Genomic DNA, 6,153 nt, shown 5'->3' on the forward strand with positions numbered 1-6,153 from the left:
ATGTTGACCTTTTGTGCGAGATCCCATGCCATCTTAAGTATTCCGCTATGCACAAGAAACATTAGCGACTTCTGGGCATGGTGCGGTGAGAAAAGGGGCGGTTTCTCTGTCAAATCGGCATACATAATTATATTGAACACTAAGCTCACTAGGGAGAGCTGGATTGAGGAGGTTGCAGGATCTTTCGGGTTGGAGCGGGAGATTAATGCTTGGTCTACCCTCTGGAAGGCTAAACTACCACCCAAGATCAAGTTCTTCCTATAGAGGCTAGCAAGGAGCTCGATACCAACAGCGGATGTGCTTGAGCATAGACATATGTCTGATTCTGCGGCATGCATGATCTGTGGAGCCCCAGACTCTTGGCGCCATACTTTGGTTGACTGCACTATGGCCATGTGTATTTGGGCACTAGAGGACGACAGTTTAGTGCAGGAGATAAGCCAGCACACCAACATTAATCCTAGGGATTGTTTATTTGCTCTGAATGAATCTCTGTCACCCGACATGTTCATGCATATGGCAGTCACCCTCTGGGCAGTTTGGGGAGCGAAGAGCCCCTTGTCTACCCACTTATTCATCAAATCTTACTTGACAGACATACATACTTTGAGAAAACCACCGGTGGCAGGAGCTAGCACAAGGGCACCGAGACCCATGCACTGGATTGCCCCCCCCCCCCCCGGCTAGGGTGGCGAAGATTAATGTGGATGCTGCCGTCGCGGGAAGGTTAGGGGAGGGAACCATTGCAGCCATAGCAAGAGATTCTGATGGATCATACCTGGGTGCATCCACTATTGGCTTTTCAGCTATCACCGACCCATCCACCCTAGAGGCATTGGCGATGAGAGAATCAATGGCGTTGGCGGATGATTTTACAACTTCACTCCATTCAGGTGGCCTCAGACTGCAAAGTTGTGATCGATGACATCAAGCAGATTAATGGGACAGCTTAAGGTGCAATTATTCACGAGATCATAGAACATTCTCATAGCTTTACTTTATGTAATTTTGTTCATGAGTTTAGGGGCTCGAATGTCGATGCTCATAATTTAGCGCAGCATGCTTTAAAGTTAGGGGCGGGCCACCGTGTCTGGTTAGGCCACTACGTTAATTTTTCTTTCGTCCCTGTAACTGTGGTGACGGATTAATAAAGGCTTCATGAATTGTCTCAAAAAAAATTCAAAGAAAACGTAAACCTCGATAGATGATCACCCAAAAGTCAAAGGAAAAGTCAACCTCAATAGATGCTCAACCGAAAAAAAACCTCCTCGATAGTCCCGTCTTATGATATTGTCTTTTATCTGGCCTTCCGTATTTGGATTCTCCGTATTTTGAAACATATGAACACTGCGTCTATTGCACTGTTGCAGCATGTATGTATCTGGAGTCAATCTTTTGCAGTTGCGAGTAAAACTCACACATATCCTTGCAAATTGCCCTTGCCCAGCCTACAAAAAGGTCTTCTTTTTTATTTAAAACCAGCTAGGCCTTCAAACCCTTTGCTAACTTAAACAGAACAGACTATGGGAATCATCGATGCTTGCTAGGTACCGTACATATGCACGTCAGGAAAAAAAAGGGTCGAGAGAGAGCATTACAGGTTGCAGAAGTACAGCGAAAGCAAACAGCCAAATAATTATGTTGAACACCGCATGGAGAATCAAGTTGCACTGCTACGATCTGCAAGTTCACGACCTGAAATACCGAATCTTGGGCAGAATAAGTGAATTTTGTCAAGTGCAAACACATAAAAATACACAAAGTAGTATATGTGAGTATATAGGTTGTAATAACATCTTATATTCTAGGACAAAGGGAGTAGCAACGTAGAGTAACACACTAGTGGTGCACCGTCTGAAGTCGTCCGAAGTCCAGCATGAACCCAGCAGATGGTTTTAAACTCAACAGCATTAGTAGCTAATTCTTTTTAATTCGGCCGGGCTTGCAGACTCGGCGGAGTACTGAACCGATCTTTTTTTGGAAGTGTGGCACTGAGCTGATTCACCAACCCTCTTCACAGCCTTCTTAGAGACCCGGTCGCAGCCTTCAATGATCAGAGACTCTAACTTCAGTGCATGTACTAGCATGGCCACTCCAGCATCAGTCACCTGTGCACAGATCCGGAGTGTGAGATTGATCAAGCATGGGGCACGCGCAATGAAACGCATCCCAGCATCTGTTATTGCTCTGCAGCACACAAGCTCGAGTGTCTCCAGTAATGGAGCAGATGAGAGGGCCTTCATCCCCTTGTCAGCAAAAAAGTTGGCACCCCTTAGCACAAGAACACGAATCGGACAAGACTGAATGAGCATGATAAGGCCATCCTGTGTGAAGCCTATTTCTGATGGATATAAGGGCTCACAACCATCAAACGTGAGTTCAATAGACTCAAGCATAGGACAACTGACAGCTAGAGATTTCAGGCTGTCATCAGTAAATGCCGTCCTGAAATTGCCACCATAGAACTGTGGCAGGAGCCAAAGTGAGATGCTTCTAAGGTTTTTGCAGCACTTGGATAGCGTAATCATGTCACTGTCATTTAGGCCATTGATATACTCCAGACGCAGTTTCTCCAATGCTTTGCACTTCCCCAAGAGAAAACGAAGTCCTATTCCTGGCTTAGTTGCAATGTGTGCCAATGACAAATCCGTCAAACTCTCGCAACAAAAATCGTATTTATATGGGTAGTGAGCCACATACGAGAGATCATCACTACCATATATATTCCAGGAACAACTCATGGGGTCAGGGTCAAATTTAAACCTCAGGAGCTTCATCCATCCCGGTCCAAACTTTAGGAGGTCATACTGGCTGATTCCTTTGCAGTTCTCCACAACAAGCTCTTCCAATGATCCCTCACAACCAAGGTTCTCCAGCCAGCCTTCGCTCCCGATTTTCTCACAGTCAATAAGGTGGAGAGCAGATAGAGTCTTGCAACCAACTACCACCGAGAGGATCCCACCTGAAGTTATTTTTTGGATGGAGTTCAGCCTCAGAGACATCAATTTCTTGCAATTGACGAGATATCCAAGACCAGAATCCTTGATGCGTGAACAGAAGCTTAAGGTTAGATCAGTTAGTGAGGGACAACATGATGAGATCACAAGGAGGCCTTTATTGCTCAACTGATTCCCATGGCCACTGGTCCAACCAGAGTAATCAATTTCCACTTTCCACAAATTTGGGAACCGGGAACACAGTGATGCCAAGGCTTTTCTAGCAGGGTGAAGGCCAGAGCCGACACGGATGACACCCCTTTGTGATGCCTCAATGGAGTAGAGCTGCTTTGACACAAGGGAAAACGAATTCAGATCACTTCTCTTGGCAACCTTCTTGACAATCTCTGCTAGCAGTGCTCTGGGAGATCCTCCATCGAGGAAAGCAGCTGTGTTGATGGGTAATCTTAACGTTCAGCAGGTATACATCATACTGCACTGAAATTAGAGACATTAGAGCGAAGCATACGAAGATTATTAGGTTACAGTACCACAGGACATCAAGAAGCATATGTATACCAACAAATGTGAACCTTTCCGTGTTGACACACATACATTAAGAAAAGCAAATATGCGTCCGCAAGATAACACTTATCTGTTGAACAGACATAATAGGAAGTGTTTAACTGAGCACTGTGAAAACCACAACATGTAATGAGGACTGAGTTGTCAGTGCTACTTAGACCTGGGAATGTTGCACGCATCAATAGAACCAAAGCTATTAGCTATATCATGCATGCTCTGAGATTTCTAGGTTTGCTTCTTGACATTTACAGAATCAAGGTCAAAAAAGGATCGAATTTTTGAAGCATATAGGATAATCAGACAGTAGCGAGAACTGATCTCATGAATTTTGACATATTTTACTGTAAACTTTGGAAATGCCGGTGTCTAGCTTCCAAAAGAACATTAATTAAAGCATCTGGCATATCTTACAGAGAACGAAGAACATTGATTCCGGCCTCTGTGAAGTAAACAGTATACAAGTAACCTAAAAGCAACAGGATCAAACAAAATCACAACCCTAGGCATCTGGATTGATGGAACAATGCAAGGGAAAACACCTTCACGAACAACAGGACTAGAATTATTGCAAGCTTACAAGATAGTATAACGCCTGTCTGCTGAAATCAAAATTGTAGGGGCCCGGCCGGGAGAGAAAAAAGGGACAAGATGACGGCGCGTCGGACGCGGTCGCGGTCGTGAATTGGGGGGCGGCGGCGGCGGCTGAGAAGGAGTAGGGCAAGAGCAGAGCTCCACTCTAATCTCGGGGGAAGGACCGAATGAGTTCGGCCGCAGATCCTATACAGCGCGTATGGCCGGCCCATTTTGCGGTTTATTTTCCATCGGTTTTGGGAACCCAAAATCCTTTTTTTTCTCTACCCGTTTTTCTATTTCATTTTTTCTTTCCTAATTTATTAATTTTCTTTTTTAACTTTTTCTTTATTATATTACTGTTTTCCTTTTTCTTTTCTATTTTTTCTTCTTTAACTTTTCACTTTTTCCACATTTTTTCTTTTCAAATTCATGAACATATTTTTGTTCATTTCATTCAAAAAATGTTCAACCATGTAAAAAAATGTTCAAAAATTCAAGTAATGTTCATCAAATTATACTTTCTGTTTATTAGGTTAAAAAAATTGTTCGTCGAACTAAAAAGATGTTCATCAAATTCTATTTTTGTTTGTAGTTTCCAAAAAATGTTCATCAAATTCAAATTTTGTTCTTCATTTTTTCAAAAAAAGTTCTTGAGTAGAAATTTTGTTCATCAAGTTAAAAAATTGTTCATCAAATGCAAAATTTGTTCAAAGACAAAAAATTGGTCATCATTATTTAAAAATGCTCATAAAAATGGTTTGTAAAAGAGTTCATCGAAGTTTTAAAAAGATCATTCTTTTGTAAATCACGAACATTTTTTGAATTCACGAGTGTTTTTTGTAAATTCATAACATTTTAAAATTTTAGAAACATTTTGTAATCCCAATTGGGGGCGCCAAGGTTGCCAAATAGGGGCGCCCGAATTTGGCGATGGTCGTCAGCTCAGAACAAACCTGGCCACAGCCATAAAAAGGCCTGTCACGACGCGACCCATGTCAGCCCGTTCATATAAGGGTTGTGCCGTGTCGGCCCGAAAGCTTACGCGCGCGGATCGGCCTGCGATGCCTATAGGACAACATTCCTTTATTTTCTACCTTGTGGGCCGTTTCGGTGAGCTGGTACAGGCCACGATCCACGCGACTTCAAGGATGAAGAGGAGCTATTCCATTGTGTTACCCCATATCTATTTTTCAAGTGAATTGTTCACAACATATTGTGGTGTATATTCATCACATATGGCTGGTAGCAATTATGCAAAAACAACTTTGTTCCATTGCTTCTGGTTAATGCTATGCTCGATGATTTGGATCTGCTTGGTGCAGATCATATACAACACGTAGGTCGCGCGCTAGTGACGTAGCGCACACCCCCCGAGCTCCCGATCAGCGTATGGCCGACCAATTTTGTGGTTTATTTCCCACCGGTTTTGGGAAGAACCTTCGCAAAACAATTTTTTTCTCTACCGATTTTTCTTTTTGTCTTTTTTGTTTTTATTCTCTTTCCTATTTTTTCTTTTTCTTTTTTCCTTTTTCTTATTTTTCTTTCATTTTCTTTTTTCTTTTTTCCTTTCTTTTTACCTTTTCCTTTTCTATTTTCCTTCTTTACCTTTTCACTTTTTTCTTTTCAAATTCATGATTTTCATCACTTTCAAATTTGTTCTTTGGATTCAAAATTTGTTCATCATTTTCAAGAAAAAATGTTCTATTTTTGTTCATCATTTTGAAGAAAATTTCATCACTTTCAAATTTGTTCTTTGAATTCAAAATTTGTTCATTATTTATTCAAAAAAAATGTTCTTAAATACAAATTTTGTTCATCAAGTTCAAAATATGTTCATAAAATACAAAAAGTTGGTAATCATTATTAAAAAATGGTTCATCAAAATGAAAAAATCATTAAAATTAAAAATGCTCATTCTTTTGTAAATCATGAACATTTTTTTGAATTCAAGAACTGTTTTTGATAATTCACAATTTCTTGAAAATTTAGAACCTTTTGTAGTCCCGAATTATTTTAACATAGAATATAACAAAAATAAAAACTAAAAAAATGTAAAAAC

General features: G+C 40.9%; 1 pseudogene; it reads right to left on the reverse strand.

Annotated features, from left to right (window-relative positions):
* Positions 1-1,681: 1,681 nt before the first annotated feature.
* On the reverse strand, positions 1,682-3,373 carry LOC119307930 (annotated as a pseudogene).
* Between the last annotated feature and the right edge of the window lie 2,780 nt (positions 3,374-6,153).

This window comes from Triticum dicoccoides, chromosome 5B (genome assembly GCF_002162155.2).
Source record: "Triticum dicoccoides isolate Atlit2015 ecotype Zavitan chromosome 5B, WEW_v2.0, whole genome shotgun sequence".
NCBI lineage: Eukaryota > Viridiplantae > Streptophyta > Magnoliopsida > Poales > Poaceae > Triticum > Triticum dicoccoides.